We start from the raw sequence: 17407 nt of genomic DNA, 5'->3' as shown, positions 1-17407 counted from the left end.
ATAGAGAGAAAAAAAGATTTTTAAAAATTAAATATTTATCTAGTAGGTCCAGCAGCCTCAGAGCAGGAGTCCCATCAAGAGAGAATAGGAAGAAATGGAGATAATGCAGTTTTAAAAGAAATAATCAAATTAGCTATTCCATGACTGGAGGAGGGGAGTTTTCAAATTTAAAGGGTTGTCTGCCCAGATCAATGAATGAAAGACATCTGTCATACCACATCATCTTGAGATTTTAGAATAAAGGAAAAAAAAATAAAGAGAAAAATTTTAAAAATCTCCCAGAAAGAGACGATGGCACACAGTTAAACAAATGGGAATAAGATGGCCAATAGCAAGATGCTATAGTTAAATCTGAAAAAAAAAAAAAAGAGTAATTAAGTATCTGGTCCTGAGCCAAATTCTTAATCCCTCTGTGCTCATTTTTATTACCTGGAATCTGCAGATAATAGCACCACCTACTTCATAGTGGTTGTTGAGAGGATTAAATGAGATGATACACAAAGTAAATTCTCAATTAATATAGCTATCTTTATAGTGCTAATATGATTACCATACATTTCAACAAATTCTTCTGACTAGGAAGAATTATGTGGGAAACCATGGGTATGGAACATTATCATTTAAGTTATTATGAAATGAATAAGGACTTACTGAGCATGGCATAATAGTGGAGGAAAGACTGAAATATTTAATTTAGATATTTGAATATGTAAAAATGAAAGCCAAACATAATAATTGCAAATGTGATCAAAAAGATACATTGGCAAACTAAAACATAATTGCTACAATCATGTGGCAAAGGGTAATGTCGTTAATTTATAAGGAACAATTTTAGTCAATAAAAAAAATCTATGTATGAATAGAAATGGTTAAGGACCTGAACAGACAAATTATAGGGCAGATTTTAAAAAATAAATATGTGGAACCAATAATTAGTTATAAAAATAATCCATTTTAAAAAAATAATGGGCTGACATTTTTGGTCTAGGAATTTGACAGAAAACAACATTAACTCATCAGCTCATAACTTCCTAATTATATCTTCATTACACTTTTTTTTATGATTTACTTAATAGGTGCCTTTCTTTTATACATACCTTCCCACATAGGGTCTAGGCTTTGTTAGAACAGAGACCTTGATGGTTTTGTCCAACGCGGCTTTCTCAGTGTAGTGAAATCAGTAGTCAAACTGCCTGGCTCAGCCTCACTCCCTCAATCCTGTGTCGTGAGTGGGAGGTCCATCCTCAGGGCTGCTCTGAGCCCCTGACTGAGCGAGGCTGGATAGCAAGTGGGATAGCGAGGGGTCTAGTCTACAGCAGAGGTTCTGGGCAAAAGAGTGATGGTGGCTGAGTCAGAGGGTGCAGCCAGTCAGCCCCCAGTGCCAGGGAAGAGGGGAGCTGTTGCGACCACTCAGGTGCTTTTCAGCAGGTAGAAGGCTATGTGGGGAACCCAGGCCACCCCAGGTGGAGAACAGGGTGCAGCAGATAGATGTGCACTGGGTGCTTAGTCAGTGTTTGCTCCCTGACTGACAGGAAATGTATTGTAGGGCATGAGCAGCCATACAGATGTTGTTTGTGTTTGGTTTTTTAAACATTTTGGAAGTCTGTAAATCTATATATCAAGAACCATTCATAAACTTTGATGCAGCAAGTTTTTCTTTGTTGGAATCTATCCTAAGAAAATCATCAGACAAACATTTATAAGTGTGTTCACTTCAGGTTTTTAATAATAATCAAAACATAAAAATCACTTAAATGACTAACATTAGGGGAGAGGTTAAAGAAATTATGTTAGGATGGAATATTCAGTAGCTGTTAAAATCAACGGTTTCAAAAACTACTGAATGATCTGGGAATATACTAATGATGTATTAAATGAAATTTGCAAAATGTGAAATTACACAGTCTGAGGCAAATGTTTAAAAACACATACATTTTACTAAGGAATGGCCCTGAATTTTTTAGTGTTAATGGTCCCTAGGTGTTGGAATGACGGCAGATTTAATTTCTGTATTTTCTAAAACACTGTAGAACACTTTTTAGAAAAATTATAGCCATATAGTAAGCATTATTAAATCAGTAGGAGACAGAAAAAGACAGTAAGTTATGAACATGTTTTTCACTATGCATGATTATCTCCTATGGGGGTCTTTAGGTTTTAATTTGTTTATGTCAAAAACCAGAGACAAAAGTTTTCATAAAAGAAATGGTAACTTGCCCGTCAGCAGCCCAGTGCTTGGGCATCTCCAGTTGTTCTCTAGAGGAGAGAAGGAAGACGGACTGGTTCCCACTCTGCTCAGCCAGCTCCTGGGACTGCTTGCAGCAGAGCAAAGCTCTCTCCTTTAACGGCAGAGGGGTAGCTTCTGGCGCAGAGAGCGAGGTCTGTCCACCATTCTTGTTCAGTCAAAATACAGCTGAGACCAGCTCTCAAGTAGTCACCAGACTCTAGTAAGGAAGCCAAGGAAGAGATATTCAGAAAAAGAAAAGCTAGCAGGCAGTGAATTGCTAACTTCAGGGTTCTGTGGAGTTGCCATGAACTGGTGGGACAGGCTCGTGCATAGCACAGATGAGGTAGTACCAGGTAATTCAAGGACAAAACTCTATATTCCAACCATTTAAAATTCCTGGCACCACCAGGTTAGGCATTCTCTGGTTAATTTATTGTCTAGGCTACTGAGTCCCCAAATGTCACTAAATAGTTATTTTTAAAATATGCTGTTCAGAAAAGTTTGGTAAACACTGGGTTTCAAAGCTACGACAGTTCTAGGAGCCCTTGATGTGCTCAATGGTCCTGTAGATCTCTGAGATGGAAATATGATTTGCATGTTTTTCAGCACTTAATTGATTCCTGGACCCACTTTTTTTGCAGTGTTTTTATTGCACTAAAGATATTTAGAAAATGATGGCCTTGTATTCTTTACAGAACTCTAAACTTAGCATTTAGAGAAAAGAGTTTATCAGGCAGAGAGAAGAGTTTATCTAAAATTTCTCTATCAGCCCTTCTTGAAGACAGATCTGCATTAGGGTGGCTGTAGGAATATCAGTGTTGTCCAAGGTAAAACTTGGAATGTGGGGGAAGATTGAGGTGGGTGGGCTTAGATTGGAAAGTACAGTAGTGTTGTTAGAAAGCGGATTTGGATTATGTGTAAATGCATACTGGAAACTCTAAGGCAACCACTAAAAATGGTTTAAAAAAAAAGTGTAACTGATATGCTAAGAAAGCAGAAAAAATGGAATCATATAAAATGCTAAATTAAAACCACAAGAGGAAAAAAATGAAAGACAAAAATAGGAATAAAGAGTAAGGGCCACAAATAAAAAAGCAGTAATAAATATGGTAGATATTAATCCCAACTATATCAATAATCACCATGAATGTCAGTGTTCTAAATGCATCAATCAAAATGTAGCAGTGGCCAGATCTCAGTCAGCAGACTACCAAGAAAGACAAGGAAGAGAAGTTCAGAAGAAGCAAGTCTAGCATGAAGTGAATTGCTAACTGTAGAATTCTATGGAGTTGCCATGAATGAGGTCTTGAAAGATTTAGAGCATGATAAACATTTGTTTTCTATTGTATCTAATCTTTACAATGAGATGAACTCATCAATCTTGCCTCTTACACCACTACAATATTAGGAAAAATAGTTAAGTTTTTATTAAATGTTTCATTATTTAAATATATTTCCAATTATATTCCTATTTTACTCTGAAAGAATACTTAGAATATAATCTGGTCTTTCATAATAGCAAGTGTTATACTCTGTCCATAATTGGTCTTTAATTTCCATCTTGTAAATTTAATTTCCATCCACTTGATTTATATTTGAAGAGTTCTAAATTTTAGCACATACATAGCTTGCCAGGAAAAAGTAAAACTTTTTTGACATCTAGTTTGAAATACTATGTTTCTATGCTGATAAACATTCCCTTTGTTTTCAAGCTCTCTTTATATTTGGGAAATAAAGAGCTTGCTTCACAGAAATGCTCCCTCTGCTTCAGGAAAACTAAATTGGCTTAGAAGTATTATTTCATCCAGGATGCAGCATTAATAACTGAATTTGTGTGAGCAGTAAGAAGACAGGGTTTTATTCTGAGATACAGTCATATTCAGTAGGACAGTCAATTCTCTTATTCATACAGCCCTACCATGGAGTTAGTTACTGCAGATGTACTTTATTCCTGAAGGAGAGTAAATGACTATATCTGGGGATATCACGTTATCAGAACAGTACGCATGAACCACATCAATATGCTTAGATTTTCCTCCACAATCTACGGAAACTCTGGCAGATCCAATTCATAAATGTCACTCAAGCAACCAGTAGAGGGAAAGGGTGATGTAGCCTCGGAGCAGAATATAAACAGTAGCTGACATTAAGTATGGTTTAGAATCAAATGTTTGAGATAATTTAATATTAGGGGGCAGGTATCAGAAAGGTGGTGCTCACCCATACCCATAAAAGATGCATCAACGGACCCAGTGGCGCTTCGCGCAGGCTTATCCTAGCTCTGTAGACTCGGCGCCACCTAGTGGTTAAGCGCAAGTATAATGCTGCACATGAATTCTGCTTGGGCCGCATACCCAGCTCCACCAGAAAGAACTATTTCACAGTATAGTGCAGACCATAAAGAACATTTGTCCATTCTTACTTTGAAGGATACTGTTTTGATTAATATGCTGCATTGCTACAGTCTCTCCTAAGTTATAGCCACTAAACCCAGGCCATATAGCTTATAATACCAGAATCAGCCTTTTGGTATACCTGTTTCCAGCACATTGGCTGACATGTTTCAACACAAGTTGAGTCCCTATATTGTTCCCAAGTACACTTAAAATAGACTGCTAGACCCCTACTTATAGCAGACTATGGACTTTGCTTAGAAAAACAAACTTTGCAGTCCACTCACATTCAAAATCGAACTCTAAAACTGACTATATATGACTTTGAACAAGTTATTTGGCCTTTCTGAGCCTTATGTTCTGAATCTTTAAAATTGAGCCAATAACCATATCTTAATACCATTATAAATATTTTTATATGAATAAAGTTATCTATGTAAAGTCCTAGGCAAGCAATATGTGTTCGATACGTAGTGGCTATTGTTATTTTAAAGTCTTCCAAAAAAAAAAAAAGACAAGATGCATTAACAGACATTTTTGTCTCATTAAATACTTTATAATTTCATAAATAAGGAAATCAGATTTTTGACTTCACATCCTGCAGTGCCTGAAAGACTGCCTATGTATTAGAGATTCAAGGCATGTATATCACGTGAACGGAAATGTCATTGTTTGAGGACCAGATCATCACCCCCACCCTGTGCTCCCTTCCTTGTAGGAGCCCTTATGACAATAGCATTCACCCTTTTTGTGTGCATGGAGTTCTTTCAAAAACTGGTGTTTTTAGAAGGTATGAAGAGATTAAATTCTGCCCACAGTTGTTACATTGTTTATTCAGTCACTTGTAATCACCCCGTTGCTATTTTAGAACTGTCTTGACTGCACTGTCTCCTAAATTTAGAAGACAAATTAATCACACGTTCTTGCTAAGTGAGATCTTTCCCTGACCCTCTCATCACAGTATTCCATTTGGCATACATCATCTTAGAAGTATATATTCCTGGTTGCAGCAAAATAATTAATTAATTCATCTTTTACGGTGATTGTGTTTTGATCAGAAGTTGTCAGCAGTTGATTTACTACTGGGAGCTCCTGTCTTCACCTCATTTTCTCTCTTCCTTCAAGTGGCAACCACTAAATTGTGCCTTGCAGTTCCTCTCCCCAACATGAAATGTACAAAGCTGGCCATACGTAGGACATGCTTAGCCAGTCAGAAAATGGTCTCCTCTCCTGGTGATGAATTGGCAGGCACTGGCACTCTCAAGGCAGATGGAAAAGTGTTAAGCACAGGATGAGATATTTACATTCAATAGACCATTTACTAGGTGACCAGGACTGGCAACTGCTTATCTCTAAAATTAATTTCACATATTTAGCTCTTCAGGGATACTTTCATTATGCTTTATTTAAAAAAAAAAAACCTATAGTGATAAATATCCCAAGATAGTTCAAATGGGCAAATAATATTGGTAAAGAAGAAAAGGTCAACTGCTTCCACACAGTGTTTATCAGAAAGATCATAGCAGCCTCGCTGTAGATGTACATTATTCATCACGTCCCCTTTCCCCCCTCAGTTCTGCTCTATGGATGGTTATGGTAAGCTTTAATATTGAGTGGAGGAATCTCTATCACAGTCCAAATCTCTCTCTTTTAACTTTCAACAGTATTTTGAGGCATCTGTGTTACATTCAGGTATGATGTATTTTTTCTGGCCATGTAATGGAGAAAAAGCAAACATGATCCCTGTTCATGAGGTGCCAGAGTTCTGCAAGGGGTATACACGGCTTAGGGCTGCATTCATGTGTGGCAGGGGCTTGGGGGATCTGCTTGTACTGTGTCCTGTGAGAACACAGAAAAGAGGAATCAACCAAGATAGGAGAGAGGGTTGAGGAGGAAGGAGGTTATGAAAGACTTCTGGGAGAAGAGAAGCCTGAGCTGGATCTTAAACAACAAGTAAACAAAACCAAAATGCAGGAGAAGGTCATTCAAAGCAGAGGAACCAAACACAACAGAGGTTCACAGTTGAGAAAAAACATGCCATGGCTATTCATTGATTCAACCAATATTTAATGGGAATAAGTATATGGCAGATGCTACAGAGTTACTGGGGAGACAGAGGTAAAGGAAACAAACATCTCCTCCTAAAATCCAAATCCATGGGTACTAGACACTGAACACCGAGTTACAATGTGATAAATGCTATAAAGGAGAATACTGTAGGAGACTTAATCTTGTGTAAATGGGGTGAGATAGAGCAAAAGCTTTTCTGATCAGTTATTTTAAGCAGATATATCTAGGGGTGAAAAGGGGAGGAAGGAGACAATGTGGAAGGAAGTCAAAAATAGCTGTTTGATCATGAGGGAGGAGGGAGAATGGTAGAATTCTGAAGCAGGAGAGAATGTGGCACATTTGAGAAGCCTAAATAAGTAAAGTATGGCTTTGAAGTAGAGCACAGATTGAGGTTAGAGGCCTGATTCTGCAAGGTCTCTTTGTTCTTCTGTTAAACATTTAGGAACATGTATATTAAAAAGTCAGTTTTATATATGTGAGATTCTAGAAATATATTTAGATAGATAGACAGATACACCCTAGAGCACAAAAGGGAAGGTAAGCATGTCCATCTTGTCTGAGATGGGGGTTAAGTCACTAAGGATTCACATAAAAAGTTGCAAAAGATTTGAGTCTTGGAAGAGAAGGTATCTTATAGGGACAAGCAGCTCACCCCTCCCCATTTCATTCTGGCCCTTCTCTCACTTGTGTGGAGGAAAACTGCTCCTTCTGCTAACCTATCCTCAGCTGCATGTTTCTTTGTAAGTTACTTTGCTGCTCATTTGATAGTCCTTTTCCCAAAACAATGACACAAAATAATGAGCCCATGTTCAGCAGGAGCTGTCAAATTAGCAACATCGCAAAACAATAATCAGAGAAAATGGATTGTGGTGTTCATGCTCTAGTAATGACTATTCCTCTGTGGGGCTATTAGCAAAACCAAGGGATTGGATCAGTGTGCAATTTTAATGAAGTCAAGAGTACACAAATGGAAAAATACATGGGAGGTGTTTTATTTCCTTTTTGCCCTGCCTTTTCACAAAAACTAAATCCTCTACCACAGTGAGTGTTTGGAGTTGGGTCACAGAAATCATTAGCACTAGAATTTCAGGAAGATGATATTCACCAGTGATTCCACAGGACAGGTCACCTATAATTGTCACAGATTAGTGCCCCTTGCTTACTTTATTTTAACTTAATTTTTAAATAAAAAGGAACAACTTAGTTAACCAAGAGAAAAGGTAATGCTGAATTTCTCAGTCATGAATTAGGAGCAATCCCAGCATTTGCTAGATGGTTTTAAGAGGCCTGTATAATCTCTCTGTTTCAGTTTCCTCATGTGTAAAAAGGGCTGGATGAATGGTGTAAGTATATCATTTCTCTTATTATGCTGTACTTTAAAAGCGGCTATAAAATACAGATACACTGATTCATAAAACCTAAGAGAATATATATTTATTATTCTTTTTTTAATGTGAGATCTTGCAAATCAGTCCTTGAAAATTTCCACTAAATAAAGCATCAAACTCTTTGCTCATTAAATAGAAATGGAACAAAAGTGCTTTCTAAGCATCAGTCTGTCAATAAATATTTATTTGAAACTAACAAGTGGCAGGCACAGTTCTAGGATCTGTAGATATTTTAGTAAATGAGACCCACTGATTCTATCTTTATAAGAAAATCATTAGGGAAACAGAACAAACAAAAATATGAATTGACTCCTAAAAGGGAAAGAAAAGAGAAATGAAAAATATATAAAAATAGAATACATAGAAAATAGCAAGGAATGCTATATAATCAAGTCCAAAGATACTAATAATCACAATAAATGTAAATGAACTAAGTTAAAAGACAGATTTTCAGATTGGATAAAAAAAATCTAGCAGCATGACATTTAAAAAAGATATAATTAAAATACAAGGGTACAGAAAGGTTGAAATTAAAGGATGACTAAAGATATGCCAGATAAATATAAACTCTTTAAGAAAGTATGAGTGACCATATCTGCATCAAATTATATAGTCTGTAATAAAAAGCATCAAGGATAGAGAGGGTGACTATCACAAATAAGTTCTTTAGTTCAATAGGAAGATGTAGAAGTTCTAAATTGGTAGCAAAATCTCAAATTGTTCTAGGACAATTGGAAAGCCATAGACAAAAGAATTAACTTGGACCCTTATCTAACACTATATATAAAAATTAGATAAGAAGGGGTCAAAGACCTAATGTAAGAGTAAAAACTATAAACCTGCTGGAAAAAAGCATAGGAGTAAACATCATGATCTTGAATTTGGCAAAAGATTCTTAAACATGATACCAAAAGCATGAGTAATGCAGAAAAAAATGGATTTTATTAAAATTTTAAAATTTTGTGCTTCAAAGGCTTCCATTAAGAAAGTAAATGATGACCCACAGAATGAGAAATAATACTTACAAATTATCTTAGGTAGGTGAGACAGGATGAGAACTAATAAACAGATGGAAGTCTTAGCTTTGGGTAGATATCCCTGCTAAAGTGAAGGAAAAAGGGCTATGAATACAGATGTGGAGGTGAGAGTGTGTGTTTCTTTTCTGATTGCTTCATTTTTCTTTGCACGCAGGGAAGTGTGTGTGTGTGAGTGTGTGTGTGTGTGTGTGTACTGTTTCTATTAGGAAGCTAAGGATATTTAAACCATATGCTACTAAAACAAGACCATTTTCAGATAGTCTGGATATGAATGAGTATTAGAAGACTATCCTCAAAAAAGGTTGAATCCTGAATACAAAATACCTTCAGTTGTGTAGTCAGGCTTGTTTTGATGCATGCTCTTTGGCATCCTTCCTATGGAGAAAGTTTCCCACCTTCTTTTAAAGCTCAGTGCAGCATGTGACTACATGATACAGGAGTTAAGAACAAAGACTGAAATTAGACTTATTTGAATTCTACCATTTGCAACTCACTAGTTGAGAAAAAAAATCTTTGGAATGATGGAGGAGTCTGGTAACTTCAGTTCTCTCATTTTAAAAGCACCTACCCTATAGGGCTTCTGGGTATATTAGATAAAGTTTATATAAACAGTCAGTTAGACAAGGTTTAATCAGGAAACAGAAGCCACACTATGTATGTAAGACCTTAATATATATAAAGGATTTAATGACTTGGGAAGTATCGGGGAAGTAAAGGTCAGGGAGGCTGCTCCTGAAATTAGTAAAGTTGATACCAAAGATCGCAGTTGTAAACTCCAAACTAGGTGGTTCTCTCCATCTCACCAGGAAGCTGCTGCATTTCTTGAGACTCTGAGATGATGTCCCCAGTGGTTTCTGTCTCTAGTGGCAAAGCAGGTGGGAAAAGCTGCTACAGATCTCTTGTCCTCCTTCTTCATTTTCACTTTGCAAATCTCCTGTGAGTTCCTCTCATCAGTAAACTCTCAGCCAAAACCATGCAGGGAAGAGATCCTGGGAAACCTGATTCACAGTCTTAGCATAGAGTGACGATGGCACTGGATCAGTGCTAACTTAACATGGTAAAATAGAAAAGAAAAGCGGAAAAGGAAACTGAATATAAAATAAATTGCTGAGTGAGTGGTATCTCCCTTATGACGTAATTCCCATGTTGTGTCTGTTTCACAACTTCACTGTACACTCAGTTTCAGTTAGTGAAATTGGGAAAAACTATGGCAGCAAATGGACATGTCGAGTTTAAGAGTTCGAGATTCCATTCAGACCATTAGCCTGTTTCGATGTGCCAGAGATTGCCTCAGAGCATGATTGCATGATTGTCGATGGCATATGTTAAAAATTTGATTCATAGAGCATTTATTGTGCGTTCAGTGTACACACACTGCATCATATGACTGGAGGAATACTAAGATACGTGTGAAACAGTCCTTGCCATCAAGAAACCTGCAGGCTTAACAGAGAACTAATGGCTGAATAGGAACAAATAATTCAATTGCTAGTTTCTGCTGGTATTCCAGTATAAATCTATTCAGTCTCATTTTCCTCTTGATTCTTAATTTGTATTTTGTAGTTTGGAGATCTTATAGTCAGGGCATAAAATGCCAAACATGCTTAGGTGAATTTATATATGTGAAAGGAGCATTCCTGCCATATCCCCATTAGAACTTGAATGTTAGTTTCTCCCTAAACTACCTTTAACAGTTACTTAAAAAAAAACAAAACAAACCTTTTGGCTCCTTTTTCTAGACTATTGAGAGTTGCAAACAAATAGCTTGAATATGAATTTTCCCAATCTGAGTGTTCTGATTTTTTGCAGATATTTGTGCTCTCAGCCAGGAATAAATTTCCCTCTTTTGTCTGCCAGGCAGGACCTGACCCATCTTTCAAGACTTATCTTGAGCGTAGTCTCATATAAGGAAACCTGCCTCATCGCTCCCAGTCAGAATTAGATGCTTCCTTGACTGGGCTCCCCTACCATCCGAACATGTTTCTATCACACTGGGTTACAATTGTGCATGCTTTTCAAACAGTGCATATTTGTCACTCTTTAATCCACATCCCCACCACTGCACAGTGATCTCCTTAATCTATGGATGCTGCCTCATTCATCTTTGTGTCCTCAGAGCTTATCTCATTATAGGTTCTTATATTCATTTCCTATTGCTTTAGCAAAAAATTACCCCGGATTTAATGGCTTAAAATGGCACAGATGTATTCTCTCATAGTTCTAGAAGTCCGAAGTTTGCAATGGATCTGACTGGGATAAAAATCAGTATAAGCAGAGCTGTGTTCCTTCAAAAGCCTCCAGGGAAGAATCTGTTTCCTTGACTTTTCCATCTTCTAGAGGCTGTCTCCATTCCTTCACTCCTGGTTCCTTCGTCGTCCTCAAAACCATTATAGCCTCTTCAAGTCTCCCTCTTTCTCTTATATTTATAAGGATCCTGATGGTTACATTAATCCAGGGTAACTTCCCAAATCAAGATCCTTAACGTGGTCCTATCTGCCAAACTCCCTCTGCTACGTAGGGGAGTGTGTTCACAGGTTCTGGGGACTGGGATGTGGACATCTTTGGGGTGGAGAAGGCATTCTGTTTTCCACAGTGCAGTTCAGTTAATGAGGTATCCACATATCTGACCCCCTCCATTCCCTGAATAATAATTTCTTTGGACCCCTCTCAGTGCTGTAAAATTTTTGTCACATAAAGTACAGAATGTTGTGTTATTTTGGGTGTGAATGCTCTGCATGTTTTTTTTTTTTAGATACATTCTTATAGATGATAATTTAAGTTATACTTTGAATAGAAACAATTTTGGACTGTGACTAAGTTTAGATTTTTATTTTTTATGAAACTGTTAGGTTTTTATTTTTTGTGAAACTATTAGGTTTTCTCAAATCCCATTTTTCATACAGCCTGTTGTGCAACGTGGAAGTACTTTGTCAGACTCACAAAGAGAGAGAGTGAAGAGGTACAGTTACTGTTTGATGAGAAATTAAAAATAAGCCAGTGTTATCATGTGAAATAGACTGAGATTTGCCTTTAGATCTTAAAATTAGGAAGTTAAAAAGGAAATATAATAGTATACTTTCCAGACTATTTTGCCTTGTTTTTGTCACTTATTTTTTCCTCTCATGAACTTTTTCTTTTTATTATTCCTTATTTCCTTTTAGGCCATGTTTGATTTAAAATAACCCTATACAATGTTCTTTTGAATTCTCTTACCTGTTTTTAAAAATCTCATTTTGGAATTCTTGTTATTATTTATCCATTGTCTATTTTAAGCTCTCTAGAAACCAAATTAAAAAAAATTCTCTTATCATCTTTACTTAAATTTGAAATCCACGTTTTATTACAAAGGCATCCATTGACTTTATTTTGCTGCCAGCACCATTAATGCTGTCACTTAAAGGCACATTGTCCACATCAAAGTCAAAGTAAATATCAATTTAAAAAATGCCATTGACTTGCATTCAAATAGCAAGAGAAATAGTGGTAAGTTGGCCTATAAGTGAAAAGCATTTGAATGCCATGAGGATATGTAAGTCTCACTGGTGTAAGTTTAAAACCAATTCAGATTTTAGCAGAAATTATTATTTGACATCCTTGAATTTATATTTGGCAATTGCAAGAAAAGCTTTGAGGTCATAGAAGGAAACCAAGGTAGGATAATGAAATAAAAACTCACAGCAGAAAAGATAAGTAATAGTATTGGCGGGTAATCTGTTGATTTTCAATGATTCTGAGGAGTCTATTCAACCTTCCTAACACCCTGACTCTCCATCTGCAGCGCTGTGGTTGGGTGACTAGAAATTTCGGGTACAGAAACAAATGTTATACACACACAAACCCCAACACAGGACGTACTGAATGACAATGCCAAAAAAATGAGAAGTAAGCTCACTGTGCTCCCTATGGACACTAATGTTAAACATGATATTGGAAGAATTAGACAGTGCAACTAAAAGAAAGCAAAAACATTGGAAAAGAAGAGGTAAAAATATTTCTAGTTGCAAAATACATGATTCTCTTTTAGGAAAACTTGAGACAGTCCATTGATATTTCCTCTGTTCTGAAATCATCTTGTTTAATCCTGACTCCTCTCATACAAACAAAAAGTTTACCACTCCCAAGGTATTGTTTTATAAAAGGCAAATTAGATTTATTATAATAAAATGTTATATTTTGTTGGAAGATGATCATTGCTTATATGCTAACAGTCTGTACTCATTTCTGGGCTGGTCTGAGCATATAAATATTTGTATAAAAGTTAATTTAACAATAATTCAACAACTCTGTTCAGCTTTCAATCTATCTGAACTTACTATCATTTAAAATAATCTTATTTATCTTATTAATATACCATCACAATAAATTGAAATTTTAAAATTTAATTGCACACTTAAAATATTATAGTAACAATATAGAAATTTTTTTTCCACCTCTTTTTCCTAGTTTTTGATAATTCCCTCAATTATTTGCTTTAGAAACTTTCTGGAAACTGCCATGTAGTTTAATGTTGTTAAAATATAAAGGTTAATTTGCTCAATTGCTAAGACTTTAATTACAACACATCAGTTATTTAGACTGTTTGACATTTCCTGTAAATTCCTCTAATTAGGAAACCCTTAGAGATTCTTATGAAAGAATATGAAATCAGTAAAATGTGTTGGCAGAGATAGATATATTTCTTCTTACTGACTGAGCTTAGAGCATCATAAACATTTGGAAAAACTCAAGAATTATAATTTTACAGTTAAAATGTTGACTGGTGTGACCTTAAATGCTTTCTGGGTTTGTTATGATTACTTTATTGCCTTTTTTTTTTTTTTTTTGTGGAGAAGGAGAAGGAGCTTGCATCGATACGGGTAAAAAAAATTGTGATTAAAGAAGTAGAACTCATTAAAAGTGTGTTACAAGAGAGGGTCTATAAGCTATTAAGCTGGAAAGTCAGAAACTCAGAGCTTATATTCAGGAGGAAAAAATAAAACCCTTAGATTTCAAAGTTGTGTGATTTAATCACATTTTATCTGTTTACTGTTTCACCAAGAGTGGAAAAGTGTTTGGTTCATCATGTAACATAACTACGTAACGTCAAGAGCAAAACAAAAATACAGATTGACAACCAGACAGCTTTTAGTCTCCTCTGTGTGAAGCACGTGTAGACTTCCTCAGGGACAGGAACCCCGTTACCACAACACCCTGCCAGACCCCTAGCGACCCACACCAGCTATGCCATATATTTGTATGTATAAAAAGGAAACCACCTCAACACATCTGGGCACCCTTAAAAAGCGTACATTTAATTATGGATAAGACACAGTTATTGAAATGTTAAATTCGAAGAGATTCTTAACTGGCTCCCATTTTGACCTTATGTCTGAATCATTTCCTATATGAATACATAGATGGGAAGGCCTAATTTATTATGATCAAGACATTTTTCTAACAAATAGCTAGGTTTTAACAACAGACCCAGTGTCTACTGCAAAGTGGAAGGAAAGCAGTGGGGTGGTGTGAGGCCGTGGTTGCTGGGGTTGAGAAAGCAGAGTTCAGAGCGGCTCTAGGACTGGGTGTCTTCATGCCTGGAGCTGGTGTCACGAATCCATGTTTTCGGGCAAATCTAAAAAGCAAGAGTAGGTTAGGTTTCTAAGTAACAACAACTAAGCCCGTGGTGTGTGCACCCCTGTTCTTCTTGTTCACACGTGGGGATGGGGAAGCTTAAGGAGCCTGAGAATATTGTCAAGGGCGCCTGGCAAGCTGGTATCAGAGCCTCATATCCTGCTGACTATGTTCAATCTTTGTGGAGGTAGTAGGTAGAGTTAAAATTAGACTATCAGGCCGGAGGCCACTGCCCAGAAATTTGAAACACTGAGCAGAGCCCAGAGACAGAAGGTCGAAGTCATCAAGTACCTGCCACATGCATAGACAAGGACACACGTCCTATGTGTACACTCAAGGAAGAGTTTAAAGTTTCATAGAAGCAATCTTGAGTAAACATTTTAAAAATGGAGTTTAGAATGAGCACTTGGGTATCTGTGTATAAAATAAAATACACTGCTTTTCATATGTCCTGAAAGGTCATTCCATCAGCAAATTAATAAACTTTGAGATGTATATTTTGGCTATTTCTGGACACTTTTGCTAATTTTCACGTTCTCAGATTTGTCCTGAATGACTGTAATTGTCCAGGTTAAGAAATGTCTGGATAAATGAAGAGGTGCTATCTCTCAGGTCAGGTGCTGTGAGCTACCTCAAATTCCTTATGGGACAAGCAAAATAATTTTGAAGGCATACAAAATAAGATGCTTATAATTGTGGTTAATATTCAGATTCTACTCAGTAAATCTGTGTAATTTTCTTCATTACATTTGTGAGAATCTGAATCTTTATGCTTTATGATATGTGGTTTGGTTTTATGGATTAAATTAAATAAAATCAATTAATATCCAGTCTTTGAAAGAAAACATAATTTTCTCACTAATACGTGTACAGCATATTTTTTATACTATCTCTTTAAATATAATTCATACAGCGAAGAAATTGCCAAGGAGTATGTTTTTAAACACACAGTGGGCTCTCAGTGACTACTGTAATTTCCTTCAATGAATTAGGAGACAGGTGTGAATTTCAATTTCTTTAAAAGATGTGTAACAGGATACTCTGATTCATTCTTCCAAATTTTATTTCTGTTGGCAATGATGAGCTTTTCTGATATTCTCCATTTCCCTCGCTTCATTATGTGCTGCTGACAGCATCACTCAAGTCCACTTGGACAGAGGTAGGACTTGGTGAAAGTAGAAGGGTCCGTGTTAAATTGATGAGGAGCCAAAGTGAAGGAGACACTTGAGGTCCGTTGTTCCAAGGACATTTTCATTGGGGGTTTCGATGTTAGGAAATGTTTGACTTCCATGCACAAAGCTAACTGTGCAAGTATCAGCAAGACTGTTTTTTAGAATTTCCGGATATGTGCTGCCTTTGCTTTAGGGAGAGCAGACTTGGACCTCAGACAGACTACACTCCACTTTCAGTGACAGAATTAAGATGTCTTTATCCTAGAGTCTTATCCCAACCTAGAAGCCTAGCTTACCCCAGGGAGACGATCCCATGTTATTTTTGTCGGTATCATCCCAGATTTACCCTGGGAACAAGTGATCCATACTCACTCTAAGTGCGGAGGCCCGGAGACTGGCTGGCACCAGAGCTCTTCTGCAGAATGCCTTTCCGTCATTGGCCTGAGTGTGAATCTCCAAACTGAGCTTGGTGTCTGAGACTATAACTCCTACCTTTCCTTTGGATTTCTCCTCAGTGTGTCCTGGACTGTGGTCTCTCCTTTACAGACTGTCACTGTACTTCCATATGTTTTGTTTTCCAGAAATTCATAAAAATATCACAGCTCTTTTAGAGTTTTTATTTCCAGTGTTGATACAGATTTTTTTTTCCTTTTCATTCCTTTTCATTGGGATTTTTATAAGGGAGAAGGGGTAAGTGTTAATGTTCAATTGCTCCTTTTGAATAGGAAATGTAAAATCAATATTTTGGTTTTTTGTAGAGGCACTATTCAATGGTTTTTAAGAGAATAAACTCTAGAACCTGCTTTCCTGGGTTTGGATCCTGACTCTGCGCCTTTGGTATTTGACATTGTACAAATCACTTAATTCCTCAATTAAACATCTTTGTCTATAAAATGTACAGGTCCTAATGGTACTTAACAATATTTTTCTCATAGGTTTTTTTTAATGTATACATGTAACATATTTACAAAATGCTTATTCAGAAATTATCAGTGTTATGATGATGATGGCATTCATGTTACATGAGCTTGCATCCATTTTGTGAGTTTTATACTTTTTCAAGAAGTGTCAAATAGGATGCTAAAATAATACATCATAGTATGTAATAGCATTTTTTAGTTTTTTCTTATTATTTCTCTTCTCTTCTTTTTTAGTAGTTAAGAAGATCCAAACATACCACCTCTGTGAATCCCTTTGGCCAGCTGTTGTAGTTCAGAGGTTGTGATTCAGAGGTCATGATTTACGAAGTAAGTACATTGCATCTTCTTATGAGAAAATAATTATGGGCTTTTAGTTATCTTAAAGAGAAAGAGATATGAGTTATTTACCATGGTTTTTATGCATCAGAAACCAGTTGAGATGAACAGATATGGAATGAGATGTCTGTTGTGGTAGGTAAAGTTCATCTTAAAGGGACAGGGCATTCTGGTAAAGATTCTGAAAATTAAATAGAGAAACGAATTGGACTCTAAGCCTGGAAATGTGGTTTATGCACCTTGTTTTACTAACT

At 36.5% G+C, this 17407-nt stretch overlaps 1 long non-coding RNA gene across 1 annotated transcript in view; it reads left to right on the top strand.

Annotated features, from left to right (window-relative positions):
• LOC116659602 overlaps positions 1 to 17145 on the top strand; it is a 101700-nt gene extending 84555 nt beyond the window's left edge. The window contains exon 3 of the long non-coding RNA XR_004314968.1: positions 17052 to 17145. This is a non-coding gene — a long non-coding RNA (uncharacterized LOC116659602). The remainder of the gene's footprint in view (positions 1 to 17051) is intronic.
• Positions 17146 to 17407: the final 262 nt, after the last annotated feature.

Source organism: Camelus ferus, chromosome 24, assembly GCF_009834535.1.
Source record: "Camelus ferus isolate YT-003-E chromosome 24, BCGSAC_Cfer_1.0, whole genome shotgun sequence".
In the NCBI taxonomy this organism is placed as follows: domain Eukaryota; kingdom Metazoa; phylum Chordata; class Mammalia; order Artiodactyla; family Camelidae; genus Camelus; species Camelus ferus.
The sequence above is the reverse complement of the archived record's forward strand: the minus strand, read 5'-3'. Positions and strand labels throughout refer to the sequence as shown.